Raw genomic sequence first — 17,500 nt, forward strand, 5'->3', positions numbered from 1 at the left:
ATAGATATATATATCTATCTAGTGTCCCCAAAAGCCCTTTTAAGGGCTGGTAATTGAGGATTTTTTTTATAATATATATATATATCTAGTGTCCCCAAAAGCCCTTTTAAGGGCTGGTAATTGAGGACTTTTTTTATATATATATATATATATTTAGTGTCCCCAAAAGCCTGGGGCTGGTAATTGAGTTTTTTCTTTTTATATATATATATATATATATATCTATTGTACACTGCAGTTGCCTGCCCGCTGTGTGTGAGAGGCCACAGACCCACCACAGACTGTACTGTGTGCACACCACACTCATTTCGGGTGGCACAGGCACAGTACCTTGCATTTTAAAAAATATTTTTTTTTTCCTCTGTCATAATTGCAGTGAGTGCTGTGTCAGGTCCACAGAGTGCACTGTACCCACTGCAGTGCACTGCCCACCACTGATATATATACGGTGGCACAGCATCTTGTTGCAAATTGAAAAAAAATATATATTTTTTATTATTGCAGTTGCCTGGGCTGCCAGTGACTGTCAGGTCCACAGAGTGTACTGTGCCCACTGTAGTGCCACTGCGTGCCCACCCACTACTGAGATATATATATATACGGTGGCACAGCAGCTTGCAAAGTAAAAATATATATATTTTTTTTATAATTGCAGTTGCCTGGGTGCCAGTGACTGTCAGGTCCACAGAGTGTACTGTGCCCATGTAATGTTCTGGTACCTTTGGGTACCCTAATTACTCTTTCATAAGTGTATGCGCCCCACCATTCTCTTTTGGTAAGGTGCGCATACACCTTTAAGACTGATGCTGTCATCACTGAGCGCCGGACTGGATGGCTATTTAGATCGCCGGCTCTCACTCACATGTGTTCATTCAAACTGCTTTGTGCCTTGATGCTAACCTGTCTTGAAGCTCTCATGCTTGCAAGCATACCTCGCTGTCGGAACCACGCTGCGCTGATCCCTGTATCCCGCTACCGGATCATCCGCTCTTGCCGAACCTCTCCTCTGCTACATTGCTATTAGTGATAAGTACCCCACAGGGGAAACCTCTATAACCTTTATACTAAAGCTTACACTATCTAGCTCTGCATACTAAGGACTATTACTACATCTGCATTATCTAAGATTGCTAGCTCTTGAGCCTACTACCACCTGTTCTTGCACTGGGTTGATCTCTCTTGTATGTCCACCTGCTACTCTGTCATCTACTACCATACATGATTGCTAAACCTATCTGCATCCCATCTGCTACTATCTTACTTTCAAGAACATTTCCTTTCAAGTGTCTGTCATCTACCATCTCTACCCAACCTGTCTCTTCAGCCTATCATCACTGTGTTACTATATACATAAGTCACTCTAGGAAACATCTTATTGAGTGTGTGTATTTACTTGCTGAATTGAGATCATCCACACATGATGAGTCATTGAGAGTTGGGAATGGTGTCTCAGCGTTTCTCTACATGACTACTGAAGTGGAATATTTCTGCAGCTGAAAATCCACATCATACGTAAAACGCAGGAGCGTTACAGTAACACACAGAGTGCAGGGGTCAGGAGTAAGTAACACACAGAGGGCAGGGGTCAGGAGTAGGTAACACACAGAGTGCAGGGGTCGGGAGTATGTAACACACAGAGTGCAAGGGTCGGGAGTATGTAACACACAGAGTGCAGGGGTCGGGAGTAAGTAACACAGAGTGCAGGGGTGGGGAGTATGTAACACACAGAGTGCAGGGGTCGGGAGTAAGTAACACACAGAGTGCAGGGGTCGGCAGTAGGTAACACACAGAGTGCAGGGGTCAGGAGTAGGTAACACACAGAGTGCAGGGGTCGGGAGTAGGTAACACACAGAGTGCAGGGGTCGGGAGTATGTAACACACAGAGTGCAGGGGTCAGGAGTAGGTAACACACAGAGTGCAGGGGTCGGGAGTAACACACAGCTGAACCCCCAGAATGAATGAATCGTATTTTGCTGAATGTTGGGGTTCAGGCTGACCTGTAGCACTTGTCACATATCACCCCCGCTGCGTGGAGTGATGCTCTTAATGTATTTATTTTGATCCTCCATATTTTCTTCTTCAGGATTATGGGATTAAAGTAACCAATTCTAAAATGGCCCCGGGCCCCCAGAGACCACAGGCGACCCCTGAAGACAGAAGCCCACCTGGAGGAGAGAGACTGACCCCACGTGCTCGGGGACGGCTGTTACATGGACGTGGCAGATGTTCCTCCTATAGCGAGGATCGCTCGCACATACTGTGGCGCGGTATGTGGGGAGGAGACTCGTACATGAACTTGTGATAAGTGGGATACATTTGTATGGCGGAATCTTTGCTCCCCTCGTCATGGAGGATCGTCCGCCCCGTCTACATCCGGGAAAAAGGACTCCGTACTGTCACCTCATTTCATTTCTGATATCATAATAAAAGTGTGTGTTATAAATGTGGAACTCATTGCGGATCTACTCCCATCATTTTATCAGAATACCCATCACCCCCATCATCTTATCAGAATACCCATCACTCTCATCATCTTATCAGAATACCCATCACTCCCATCATCTTATCAGAATACCCATCACCCCCATCATCTTATCAGAATACCAATCAGCCCCACCATCTTATCAGAATACCCATCACCCCCACCATCTTATCAGAATACCCATCACCCCCATCATCTTATCAGAATACCCATCACTCCCATCATCTTATCAGAATACCCATCACCCCATCATCTTATCAGAATACCCATCACTCCCATCATCTTATCAGAATACCCATCACTCCCATCATCTTATCAGAATACCCATCGCCCCCATCATCTTATCAGAATACCCATCGCTCCCATCATCTTATCAGAATACCCATCGCTCCCATCATCTTATCAGAATACCCATCGCTCTCATCATCTTATCAGAATATCCATCACTCTCATCATCCTATCAGAATACCCATCACCCCCATCATCTTATCAGAATACCCATCACTCCCATCATCTTATCAGAATACCCATCACTCCCATCATCTTATCAGAATACCCATCACCCCCATCATCTTATCAGAATACCCATCACCCCCATCATCTTATCAGAATACCCATCACTCCCATCATCTTATCAGAATACCCATCACCCCCATCATCTTATCAGAATACCCATCACTCCCATCATCTTATCAGAATACCCATCGCTCCCATCATCTTATCAGAATACCCATCGCTCTCATCATCTTATCAGAATATCCATCACTCTCATCATCCTATCAGAATACCCATCACTCCCATCATCTTATCAGAATACCCATCACTCCCATCATCTTATCAGAATACCCATCACCCCCATCATCTTATCAGAATAAACATCACCCCCATCATCTTATCAGAATACCCATCACTCCCATCATCTTATCAGAATACCCATCACCCCCATCATCTTATCAGAATACCCATCACTCCCATCATCTTATCAGAATACCCATCACCCCCATCATCTTATCAGAATACCCATCACCCCCATCATCTTATCAGAATACCCATCACTCCCATCATCTTATCAGAATACCCATCACTCTCATCATCTTATCAGAATACCCATCACTCCCATCATCTTATCAGAATACCCATCACCCCCATCATCTTATCAGAATACCCATCACCCCCATCATCTTATCAGAATACCCATCACCCCCATCATCTTATCAGAATACCCATCACCCCAATCATCTTATCAGAATACCCATCACTCCCATCATCTTATCAGAATACCCATCACCCCCATCATCTTATCAGAATACCAATCAGCCCCATCATCTTATCAGAATACCCATCACCCCCATCATCTTATCAGAATACCCATCACTCCCATCATCTTATCAGAATACCCATCACTCCCATCATCTTATCAGAATACCCATCACCCCCATCATCTTATCAGAATACCCATCACTCCCATCACTCCCATCATCTTATCAGAATACCCATCACCCCCATCATCTTATCAGAATACCCATCACCCCCATCATCTTATCAGAATACCCATCACTCCCATCATCTTATCAGAATACCCATCACTCCCATCATCTTATCAGAATACCCATCACCCCCATCATCTTATCAGAATACCCATCACTCCCATCATCTTATCAGAATACCCATCACTCCCATCATCTTATCAGAATACCCATCACCCCCATCATCTTATCAGAATACCCATCACCCCCATCATCTTATCAGAATACCCATCACTCCCATCATCTTATCAGAATACCCATCACCCCCATCATCTTATCAGAATACCCATCACCCCCATCATCTTATCAGAATACCCATCACTCCCATCATCTTATCAGAATACCCATCACTCCCATCATCTTATCAGAATACCCATCACTCCCATCATCTTATCAGAATACCCATCACTCCCATCATCTTATCAGAATACCCATCACCCCCATCATCTTATCAGAATACCCATCACCCCCATCATCTTATCAGAATACCCATCACTCCCATCATCTTATCAGAATACCCATCACCCCCATCGCCTTATCAGAATACCCATAACCTTTGGGACAGGGGTCAAGTCCTGGGAACTCAACCAAGATTCAACCCCCCCCCCCACAACCTCAAAAAAAAAAGTGTGTGTGTATATATATATATATATACAGTATATCACCCCTCACATGTTTGTAAATATTTTATTCTATCTTTTCATGTGACAACACTGAAGAAATGACACTTTGCTACAATGTAAAGTAGTGAGTGTACAGCTTGTATAACAGTGTAAATTTACTGTCCCCTCAAAATAACTCAACACACAGCCATTAATGTCTAAACCGCTGGCAACAAAAGTCAGTACACCCCTAAGTGACAATCTCCAAATTGGGCCCAAAGTGACAATATTTTGTGTGGCCACCATTATTTTCCAGCACTGCCTTAACCCTCTTGGGCATGGAGTTCACCAGAGCTTCACAGGTTGTCACTGGAGTCCTCTTTCCCTCCTCCATGATGACATCACAGAGCTGGTGGATGTTAGAGACCTTCCCCTCCTCCACCTTCTGTTTGAGGATTCCCCACAGATGCTGAATAGGGTTTAGGTCTGGAGACGCTTGGCCAGTCCATCACCTTTACCCTCAGCTTCTTTAGCAAGGCAGTGGTCATCTTGGAGGTATTTGGGGTCGTTATGTTGGAATACTGCCCTGCGGCCCAGTCTCTGAAGGGAGGGGATCATGCTCTGCTTCAGTATGTCACAGTACATGTTGGCATTCATGGTTCCCTCAATGATCTGTAGCTCCCCAGTGCCGGCAGCACTCATGCAGCCCCAGACCATGACACCCCCACCACCATGCCTGACTGTAGGAAGACACACTTGTCTTTGTACTCCTCACCTGGTTGCCCCCACACACGCCTGACACCATCTGACACCAAATAAGTTTATCTTGGTCTCATCAGAGCACAGGAGATGGTTCCAGTAATCCATGTCCTTAGTCTGCTTGTCTTCAGAAAACTGTCCTGTTAACCACTTCCGGACCGCCCGCCGCAGTTTTACGTTGGTATTTTGATGTATAAAGGACAGGAGAAGTGGTACTGTGCAGAGGGTGTGGCTGCTTGTGGAGCAGCTGTAGTCTGTGTGGTGCTGAGCTCCTCTGATGTCTGGTACAAGCCCAGGGTTGGGCTCCCCTGGGCTGGGATCTCTCCCAGGAGAGTCCCAAGCTTTTCGGCCTACACAAGGACTGTCATGTGAAGCTGTGGTTGGTGGTGAAGTTGGAGGACGGAGTGCTGGGAATGGAAAGCAATCTGCAGAGACTGTAAGTAGACGTGGAAATGTTTGTGAAGGAAAGTCCAGTATGAAAAGTACTGATGATACACATATGAGGAAGCCTGTTCAGAAGTGTGATAATGTTACTCAGCAAACCCTGAGTTCTGGAAGTCAGCCATTGCAATCATTGCATGCCCAGCAGAGTACAGCTCAATCATTGCATGCCAAGCAGAGCACAGTTCAGTCATTGCATGCCCAGCAGAGCACAGCTCAGTCATTGCATGCCCAGCAGAGTACAGCTCAATCATTGCATGCCCAGCAGAGTACAGCTCAATCATTGCATGCCGAGCAGAGCACAGTTCAGTCATTGCATGCCGAGCAGAGCACAGCTCAGTCAGTTCAGAGTGCAGCTCAGCCAGCTCAGCAAAGGAATAATGTCACTCAGTGCAGTCCAAGCTCTGGAAGCATGGTTCAATGCAGTCAGCCATTGAAGTCACAGCAAGCCCAGCACAGTGAAGTTAATCCAGCTCAGAGTGAAGCAGAGACATTGGTTGCTCCCAGCACTCCTCGCAAATATATACGAGGACTTCTCTGGAACAAAAGACCATTACAGAGAACTTACAGCGGCGCATAATGGTGGGCAGCAGCCAGGAACGTTCATCACGCTCCAAACTGCAGCAGAATAAAGGTGAGGGTGGTAATAATTTTCCACAATCTGCCCCAGTGAAGCATTCTACACCCGGAAGAGACCCTCGGCCCAGTTCTAGTGATGGGAAGGTGGATCGGGAGTTCAAGCGTCCTGCAGACATGAAGCAGAAGGGGTTAAAGCCAGAACCTGCGCTGCACCTGGCTGATAAGATTCCTTTCCTGGTAAAGAGAATGGAGGCACTGAGGAAGACCAAGGTAAAAATCCAGAAGCAGATTGAAGCTGTCTATAAACTCAAAGCTGCCAACCCCAAGAGGGAAATCATGTATGACAGCAAACTAAACTCCCTGGGCATTGAACTGGCCGGTGTATCAAAGGACATTGATGCTGTTCTGGAAGACATGGGACCAGTGGGGGAGGTGTACAGGAATCGGGACCGATTTGAGGCAGGACTGAGTGGAAGGACTGAGTTTTCTTCACAGTCCGACTCTGGGGATTTGGTCCAAAGCTCCTTGCCACCAAAGGTGTCTCCTGAAGGGAAGACTCTGAGGCCTCTGGAGGACATTGGGGTGCAACACCAGGTTGGAGCGGATTTTCCTGCTGGACCTCCAGCTCTGGGGGATGGTGAGAATGTCAGTGTAACCCAGCAGATATTCACTGTACAGGAGACTCAGAGAAGTCACATGGTGGACTCCCAGCATATGGACTGTGAGAACAGTGCTGCCGCTACCACTGATACTCATTGTGGGAGCAATGCTGGGGAGACTGGTGTTCATGATGGGGGTAACACTGGGCTAACTGGTCATGATGCTGCCAGTAATGATGTGATGTGCAATGCTGGTGTCACTAATATTGATGTGGTGAATAATTCTGATGTCACTAATACTAATGCCAGTATATCTGAAGGGGGTCGGCTACAGTCAGAGAGCGCTGAGAATGTGGCGATGGAGGAGTCAGTTCAGAATAACCCCCAAGACTCCCCCCCCCTTTGGTTGATCCACCGCCTGCTCCGCAGGGCAATGCTGGTCCATCTGGTCAGGTCCCTCCTCGGAATGCCTGGAGCCGTGGGGCCCCTTCTTTTTCCATCGGTAACAGTTATTCTGGTCAGGCATTTAGGAGGAGGAATGTGGTCAGATTTAAGCATAGGGGTTCCAGGGAGGATCTCCCCGATAGGAGGTTTGTAGTGAGGGAGTTGCTGTGTCAGCAGATGGGGTTTGTGCCTGCAGACATACTGGCGGTCATCAACCTCCCCAATAGGCAAGGTTATGATGTCAGCTTTAAGCTCATGTCTGACTTGGACAGATTCTGGGCCGGCTTCACCCAGTTTCGGGACAAAGAAGGTTGGAGGAATTTTATCTTCATTCCCATCTCCAAACCTGACACAGCCAATGTAAATATAATTTTCTGGAATGAGTCCCCTCCCCCCCCCCCCCCCCCAGGATATTGTCATCTGGCTTAGGAGACATTGTGAAATGGTTTCAGGTTTGACAAAAACTAAAGACAGTGATGGGATCTGGACCGGTGGTTGGAGGGTTCTGGTTAAGTTGAGGCAAACTAACAATGTTACCCATCACCTGCCAAACTCCTTTTTCATTGGGCGGGAGAGAGGAGTTTGCAATTTGGGTGGGTGGTGCGCTTCAGAAGTGGAAATGTAACTTATAAGGGTGTGGCTTAAAACATGGCTTAAAATTGTGAATATATAAAATAAAGACGTGTTCCTGTGATAAAATTGTGTTATCGTTAAATTATGCCGTGGTGATCAAATAAATTAAAATGTAAATAAACCATTACAATATATCTTCTATACGAAAAAGTGCTGAGTACTTCAATTTCATAAAAAACTCAGTGAATAAATAATCCGTTAACAAAGTATAAATATATAGATGGAACTTCAAAAACAATTAAAGGTGCTTTGTGCTTTCTGAAATAAATAAATAAAGTGCACTGTTCAAGGTGTCCATTCATAAAAATCCAAAAGTCAGGTGCAATTCCCTTCAATAGCTTCAAAGAATAGTAAATGTGCTCTCATGCAAAAAATAAGGGTGTTGTGACTTGCTGCCTCCACCAGGTGTCACATCTAGGTGTTCTATATTCTCACCTCAATAAGGTGTATATTGCGCCTGTATATAAAGCTTAGCCTCCGGGTAACATGTAGGCTTTTGCTAATTCCAATCTCCTGTTTCGACCTCCGGGTATTTTCCTGTCCTGTCCTTTCAGCTTTTGGGGTGTTAAGCTTTCTGGCGTCCTTAACTCCTTATCGTAACCTCGGGCCAGGTAATGAATAACACATTGATGTAAAGACACAGTTTTTGAAAATGAAGATCTCTCCAAATGTGCTGCTGAGTTCCTTTATTTATTTTACATGGTATTTTAATTGCAGTTTTTTGGTCTTGGTTATACAAGATCCAAGGGAAAGGTATGATGCCGACATGTGACAGTGAGGGACTGAGAAAGTTCTCTGATCAGAGAACTTTCTCAGTCCCTCACTGTCACATGTCGGCATCATACCTTTCCCTTGGATCTTGTATAACCAAGACCAAAAAACTGCAATTAAAATACCATGTAAAATAAATAAAGGAACTCAGCAGCACATTTGGAGAGATCTTCATTTTCAAAAACTGTGTCTTTACATCAATGTGTTATTCATTACCTGGCCCGAGGTTACGATAAGGAGTTAAGGACGCCAGAAAGCTTAACACCCCAAAAGCTGAAAGGACAGGACAGGAAAATACCCGGAGGTCGAAACAGGAGATTGGAATTAGCAAAAGCCTACATGTTACCCGGAGGCTAAGCTTTATATACAGGCGCAATATACACCTTATTGAGGTGAGAATATAGAACACCTAGATGTGACACCTGGTGGAGGCAGCAAGTCACAACACCCTTATTTTTTGCATGAGAGCACATTTACTATTCTTTGAAGCTATTGAAGGGAATTGCACCTGACTTTTGGATTTTTATGAATGGACACCTTGAACAGTGCACTTTATTTATTTATTTCAGAAAGCACAAAGCACCTTTAATTGTTTTTGAAGTTCCATCTATATATTTATACTTTGTTAACGGATTATTTATTCACTGAGTTTTTTATGAAATTGAAGTACTCAGCACTTTTTCGTATAGAAGATATATTGTAATGGTTTATTTACATTTTAATTTATTTGATCACCACGGCATAATTTAACGATAACACAATTTTATCACAGGAACACGTCTTTATTTTATATATTCACAATTTTAAGCCATGTTTTAAGCCACACCCTTATAAGTTACATTTCCACTTCTGAAGCGCACCACCCACCCAAATTGCAAACTCCTCTCTCCCGCCCAATGAAAAAGGAGTTTGGCAGGTGATGGGTAACATTGTTAGTTTGCCTCAACTTAACCAGAACCCTCCAACCACCGGTCCAGATCCCATCACTGTCTTTAGTTTTTGTCAAACCTGAAACCATTTCACAATGTCTCCTAAGCCAGATGACAATATCCTGGGGGGGGGGGGGGAGGGGACTCATTCCAGAAAATTATATTTACATTGGCTGTGTCAGGTTTGGAGATGGGAATGAAGATAAAATTCCTCCAACCTTCTTTGTCCCGAAACTGGGTGAAGCCGGCCCAGAATCTGTCCAAGTCAGACATGAGCTTAAAGCTGACATCATAACCTTGCCTATTGGGGAGGTTGATGACCGCCAGTATGTCTGCAGGCACAAACCCCATCTGCTGACACAGCAACTCCCTCACTACAAACCTCCTATCGGGGAGATCCTCCCTGGAACCCCTATGCTTAAATCTGACCACATTCCTCCTCCTAAATGCCTGACCAGAATAACTGTTACCGATGGAAAAAGAAGGGGCCCCACGGCTCCAGGCATTCCGAGGAGGGACCTGACCAGATGGACCAGCATTGCCCTGCGGAGCAGGCGGTGGATCAACCAAAGGGGGGGGGAGTCTTGGGGGTTATTCTGAACTGACTCCTCCATCGCCACATTCTCAGCGCTCTCTGACTGTAGCCGACCCCCTTCAGATATACTGGCATTAGTATTAGTGACATCAGAATTATTCACCACATCAATATTAGTGACACCAGCATTGCACATCACATCATTACTGGCAGCATCATGACCAGTTAGCCCAGTGTTACCCCCATCATGAACACCAGTCTCCCCAGCATTGCTCCCACAATGAGTATCAGTGGTAGCGGCAGCACTGTTCTCACAGTCCATATGCTGGGAGTCCACCATGTGACTTCTCTGAGTCTCCTGTACAGTGAATATCTGCTGGGTTACACTGACATTCTCACCATCCCCCAGAGCTGGAGGTCCAGCAGGAAAATCCGCTCCAACCTGGTGTTGCACCCCAATGTCCTCCAGAGGCCTCAGAGTCTTCCCTTCAGGAGACACCTTTGGTGGCAAGGAGCTTTGGACCAAATCCCCAGAGTCGGACTGTGAAGAAAACTCAGTCCTTCCACTCAGTCCTGCCTCAAATCGGTCCCGATCCCTGTACACCTCCCCCACTGGTCCCATGTCTTCCAGAACAGCATCAATGTCCTTTGATACACCGGCCAGTTCAATGCCCAGGGAGTTTAGTTTGCTGTCATACATGATTTCCCTCTTGGGGTTGGCAGCTTTGAGTTTATAGACAGCTTCAATCTGCTTCTGGATTTTTACCTTGGTCTTCCTCAGTGCCTCCATTCTCTTTACCAGGAAAGGAATCTTATCAGCCAGGTGCAGCGCAGGTTCTGGCTTTAACCCCTTCTGCTTCATGTCTGCAGGACGCTTGAACTCCCGATCCACCTTCCCATCACTAGAACTGGGCCGAGGGTCTCTTCCGGGTGTAGAATGCTTCACTGGGGCAGATTGTGGAAAATTATTACCACCCTCACCTTTATTCTGCTGCAGTTTGGAGCGTGATGAACGTTCCTGGCTGCTGCCCACCATTATGCGCCGCTGTAAGTTCTCTGTAATGGTCTTTTGTTCCAGAGAAGTCCTCGTATATATTTGCGAGGAGTGCTGGGAGCAACCAATGTCTCTGCTTCACTCTGAGCTGGATTAACTTCACTGTGCTGGGCTTGCTGTGACTTCAATGGCTGACTGCATTGAACCATGCTTCCAGAGCTTGGACTGCACTGAGTGACATTATTCCTTTGCTGAGCTGGCTGAGCTGCACTCTGAACTGACTGAGCTGTGCTCTGCTCGGCATGCAATGACTGAACTGTGCTCTGCTCGGCATGCAATGATTGAGCTGTACTCTGCTGGGCATGCAATGATTGAGCTGTACTCTGCTGGGCATGCAATGACTGAGCTGTGCTCTGCTGGGCATGCAATGACTGAACTGTGCTCTGCTTGGCATGCAATGATTGAGCTGTACTCTGCTGGGCATGCAATGATTGCAATGGCTGACTTCCAGAACTCAGGGTTTGCTGAGTAACATTATCACACTTCTGAACAGGCTTCCTCATATCTGTATCATCGGTACTTTTCATACTGGACTTTCCTTCACAAACATTTCCACGTCTACTTACAGTCTCTGCAGATTGCTTTCCATTCCCAGCACTCCGTCCTCCAACTTCACCACCAACCACAGCTTCACATGACAGTCCTTGTGTAGGCCGAAAAGCTTGTGACTCTCCTGGGAGAGATCCCAGCCCAGGGGAGCCCAACCCTGGGCTTGTACCAGACATCAGAGGAGCTCAGCACCACACAGACTACAGCTGCTCCACAAGCAGCCACACCCTCTGCACAGTACCACTTCTCCTGTCCTTTATACGTCAAAATACCAACGTAAAACTGCGGCGGGCGGTCCGGAAGTGGTTAACAGGACAGTTTTCTGAAGACAAGCAGACTAAGGACATGGATTACTGGAACCATCTCCTGTGCTCTGATGAGACCAAGATAAAATTATTTGGTGTCAGATGGTGTCAGGCGTGTGTGGGGGCAACCAGGTGAGGAGTACAAAGACAAGTTTGTCTTCCTACAGTCAGGCATGGTGGTGGGAGTGTCATGGTCTGGGGCTGCATGAGTGCTGCCGGCACTGGGGAGCTACAGATCATTGAGGGAACCATGAATGCCAACATGTACTGTGACATACTGAAGCAGAGCATGATCCCCTCCCTTCAGAGACTGGGGGGCAGGGCAGTATTCCAACATAACGACCCCAAACACCTCCAAGATGACCACTGCCTTGCTAAAGAAGCTGAGGGTAAAGGTGATGGACTGGCCAAGCGTCTCCAGACCTAAACCCTATTCAGCATCTGTGGGGAATCCTCAAACAGAAGGTGGAGGAGGGGAAGGTCTCTAACATCCACCAGCTCTGTGATGTCATCATGGAGGAGGGGAAGAGGACTCCAGTGACAACCTGTGAAGCTCTGGTGAACTCCATGCCCAAGAGGGTTAAGGCAGTGCTGGAAAATAATGGTGGCCACACAAAATATTGTCACTTTGGGCCCAATTTGGAGATTGTCACTTAGGGGTGTACTGACTTTTGTTGCCAGCGGTTTAGACATTAATGGCTGTGTGTTGAGTTATTTTGAGGGGACAGTAAATTTACACTGTTATACAAGCTGTACACTCACTACTTTACATTGTAGCAAAGTGTCATTTCTTCAGTGTTGTCACATGAAAAGATAGAATAAAATATTTACAAACATGTGAGGGGTGATATACTGTATATATATATATATATACACACACACTTTTTTTTTTGAGGTTGTGGGGGGGGGGGGTTGAATCTTGGTTGAGTTCCCAGGACTTGACCCCTGTCCCAAAGGTTATGGGTATTCTGATAAGGCGATGGGGGTGATGGGTATTCTGATAAGATGATGGGAGTGATGGGTATTCTGATAAGATGATGGGGGTGATGGGTATTCTGATAAGATGATGGGGGTGATGGGTATTCTGATAAGATGATGGGAGTGATGGGTATTCTGATAAGATGATGGGGGTGATGGGTATTCTGATAAGATGATGGGAGTGATGGGTATTCTGATAAGATGATGGGGGTGATGGGTATTCTGATAAGATGATGGGGGTGATGGGTATTCTGATAAGATGATGGGAGTGATGGGTATTCTGATAAGATGATGGGGGTGATGGGTATTCTGATAAGATGATGGGGGTGATGGGTATTCTGATAAGATGATGGGGGTGATGGGTATTCTGATAAGATGATGGGAGTGATGGGAGTGATGGGTATTCTGATAAGATGATGGGGGTGATGGGTATTCTGATAAGATGATGGGAGTGATGGGTATTCTGATAAGATGATGGGAGTGATGGGTATTCTGATAAGATGATGGGGGTGATGGGTATTCTGATAAGATGATGGGGCTGATTGGTATTCTGATAAGATGATGGGGGTGATGGGTATTCTGATAAGATGATGGGAGTGATGGGTATTCTGATAAGATGATTGGGGTGATGGGTATTCTGATAAGATGATGGGGGTGATGGGTATTCTGATAAGATGATGGGGGTGATGGGTATTCTGATAAGATGATGGGGGTGATGGGTATTCTGATAAGATGATGGGAGTGATGGGTATTCTGATAAGATGATGAGAGTGATGGGTATTCTGATAAGATGATGGGAGTGATGGGTATTCTGATAAGATGATGGGGGTGATGGGTATTCTGATAAGATGATGGGAGTGATGGGTATTCTGATAAGATGATGGGGGTGATGGGTATTCTGATAAGATGATGGGAGTGATGGGTATTCTGATAAGATGATGGGGGTGATGGGTATTCTGATAAGATGATGGGGGTGATGGGTATTCTGATAAGATGATGGGAGTGATGGGTATTCTGATAAGATGATGGGAGTGATGGGTATTCTGATAGGATGATGAGAGTGATGGATATTCTGATAAGATGATGAGAGCGATGGGTATTCTGATAAGATGATGGGAGCGATGGGTATTCTGATAAGATGATGGGAGCGATGGGTATTCTGATAAGATGATGGGGGTGATGGGTATTCTGATAAGATGATGGGAGTGATGGGTATTCTGATAAGATGATGGGGGTGATGGGTATTCTGATAAGATGATGGGGGTGATGGGTATTCTGATAAGATGATGGGAGTGATGGGTATTCTGATAAGATGATGGGAGTGATGGGTATTCTGATAAGATGATGGGGGTGATGGGTATTCTGATAGGATGATGAGAGTGATGGATATTCTGATAAGATGATGAGAGCGATGGGTATTCTGATAAGATGATGGGAGCGATGGGTATTCTGATAAGATGATGGGAGCGATGGGTATTCTGATAAGATGATGGGGGCGATGGGTATTCTGATAAGATGATGGGAGTGATGGGTATTCTGATAAGATGATGGGAGTGATGGGTATTCTGATAAGATGATGGGGTGATGGGTATTCTGATAAGATGATGGGAGTGATGGGTATTCTGATAAGATGATGGGGGTGATGGGTATTCTGATAAGATGGTGGGGGTGATGGGTATTCTGATAAGATGGTGGGGCTGATTGGTATTCTGATAAGATGATGGGGGTGATGGGTATTCTGATAAGATGATGGGAGTGATGGGTATTCTGATAAGATGATGAGAGTGATGGGTATTCTGATAAGATGATGGGGGTGATGGGTATTCTGATAAAATGATGGGAGTAGATCCGCAATGAGTTCCACATTTATAACACACACTTTTATTATGATATCAGAAATGAAATGAGGTGACAGTACGGAGTCCTTGTTCCCGGATGTAGACGGGGCGGACGATCCTCCATGACGAGGGGAGCAAAGATTCCGCCATACAAATGTATCCCACTTATCACAAGTTCATGTACGAGTCTCCTCCCCACATACCGCGCCACAGTATGTGCGAGCGATCCTCGCTATAGGAGGAACATCTGCCACGTCCATGTAACAGCCGTCCCCGAGCACGTGGGGTCAGTCTCTCTCCTCCAGGTGGGCTTCTGTCTTCAGGGGTCGCCTGTGGTCTCTGGGGCCCGGGGCCATTTTAGAATTGGTTACTTTAATCCCATAATCCTGAAGAAGAAAATATGGAGGATCAAAATAAATACATTAAGAGCATCACTCCACGCAGCGGGGGTGATATGTGACAAGTGCTACAGGTCAGCCTGAACCCCAACATTCAGCAAAATACGATTCATTCATTCTGGGGGTTCAGCTGTGTGTTACTCCCGACCCCTGCACTCTGTGTGTTACCTACTCCTGACCCCTGCACTCTGTGTGTTACATACTCCCGACCCCTGCACTCTGTGTGTTACCTACTCCCGACCCCTGCACTCTGTGTGTTACCTACTCCTGACCCCTGCACTCTGTGTGTTACCTACTGCCGACCCCTGCACTCTGTGTGTTACTTACTCCCGACCCCTGCACTCTGTGTGTTACATACTCCCCACCCCTGCACTCTGTGTTACTTACTCCCGACCCCTGCACTCTGTGTGTTACATACTCCCGACCCTTGCACTCTGTGTGTTACATACTCCCGACCCCTGCACTCTGTGTGTTACCTACTCCTGACCCCTGCCCTCTGTGTGTTACTTACTCCTGACCCCTGCACTCTGTGTGTTACTGTAACGCTCCTGCGTTTTACGTATGATGTGGATTTTCAGCTGCAGAAATATTCCACTTCAGTAGTCATGTAGAGAAACGCTGAGACACCATTCCCAACTCTCAATGACTCATCATGTGTGGATGATCTCAATTCAGCAAGTAAATACACACACTCAATAAGATGTTTCCTAGAGTGACTTATGTATATAGTAACACAGTGATGATAGGCTGAAGAGACAGGTTGGGTAGAGATGGTAGATGACAGACACTTGAAAGGAAATGTTCTTGAAAGTAAGATAGTAGCAGATGGGATGCAGATAGGTTTAGCAATCATGTATGGTAGTAGATGACAGAGTAGCAGGTGGACATACAAGAGAGATCAACCCAGTGCAAGAACAGGTGGTAGTAGGCTCAAGAGCTAGCAATCTTAGATAATGCAGATGTAGTAATAGTCCTTAGTATGCAGAGCTAGATAGTGTAAGCTTTAGTATAAAGGTTATAGAGGTTTCCCCTGTGGGGTACTTATCACTAATAGCAATGTAGCAGAGGAGAGGTTCGGCAAGAGCGGATGATCCGGTAGCGGGATACAGGGATCAGCGCAGCGTGGTTCCGACAGCGAGGTATGCTTGCAAGCATGAGAGCTTCAAGACAGGTTAGCATCAAGGCACAAAGCAGTTTGAATGAACACATGTGAGTGAGAGCCGGCGATCTAAATAGCCATCCAGTCCGGCGCTCAGTGATGACAGCATCAGTCTTAAAGGTGTATGCGCACCTTACCAAAAGAGAATGGTGGGGCGCATACACTTATGAAAGAGTAATTAGGGTACCCAAAGGTACCAGAACATTACATGGGCACAGTACACTCTGTGGACCTGACAGTCACTGGCACCCAGGCAACTGCAATTATAAAAAAAAATATATATATTTTTACTTTGCAAGCTGCTGTGCCACCGTATATATATATATCTCAGTAGTGGGTGGGCACGCAGTGGCACTACAGTGGGCACAGTACACTCTGTGGACCTGACAGTCACTGGCAGCCCAGGCAACTGCAATAATAAAAAATATATATTTTTTTTCAATTTGCAACAAGATGCTGTGCCACCGTATATATATCAGTGGTGGGCAGTGCACTGCAGTGGGTACAGTGCACTCTGTGGACCTGACACAGCACTCACTGCAATTATGACAGAGGAAAAAAAAAATATTTTTTAAAATGCAAGGTACTGTGCCTGTGCCACCCGAAATGAGTGTGGTGTGCACACAGTACAGTCTGTGGTGGGTCTGTGGCCTCTCACACACAGCGGGCAGGCAACTGCAGTGTACAATAGATATATATATATATATATATATATATAAAAAGAAAAAACTCAATTACCAGCCCCAGGCTTTTGGGGACACTAGATATATATATATATATATATATATATATATATATATATATAAAAAAATCCTCAATTACCAGCCCTTAAAAGGGCTTTTGGGGACACTAGATATATATATATATTATAAAAAAAATCCTCAATTACCAGCCCTTAAAAGGGCTTTTGGGGACACTA

The sequence above is a fragment of the Pelophylax lessonae genome, assembly GCF_965119305.1.
Source record: "Pelophylax lessonae genome assembly, chromosome: 12".
NCBI lineage: Eukaryota > Metazoa > Chordata > Amphibia > Anura > Ranidae > Pelophylax > Pelophylax lessonae.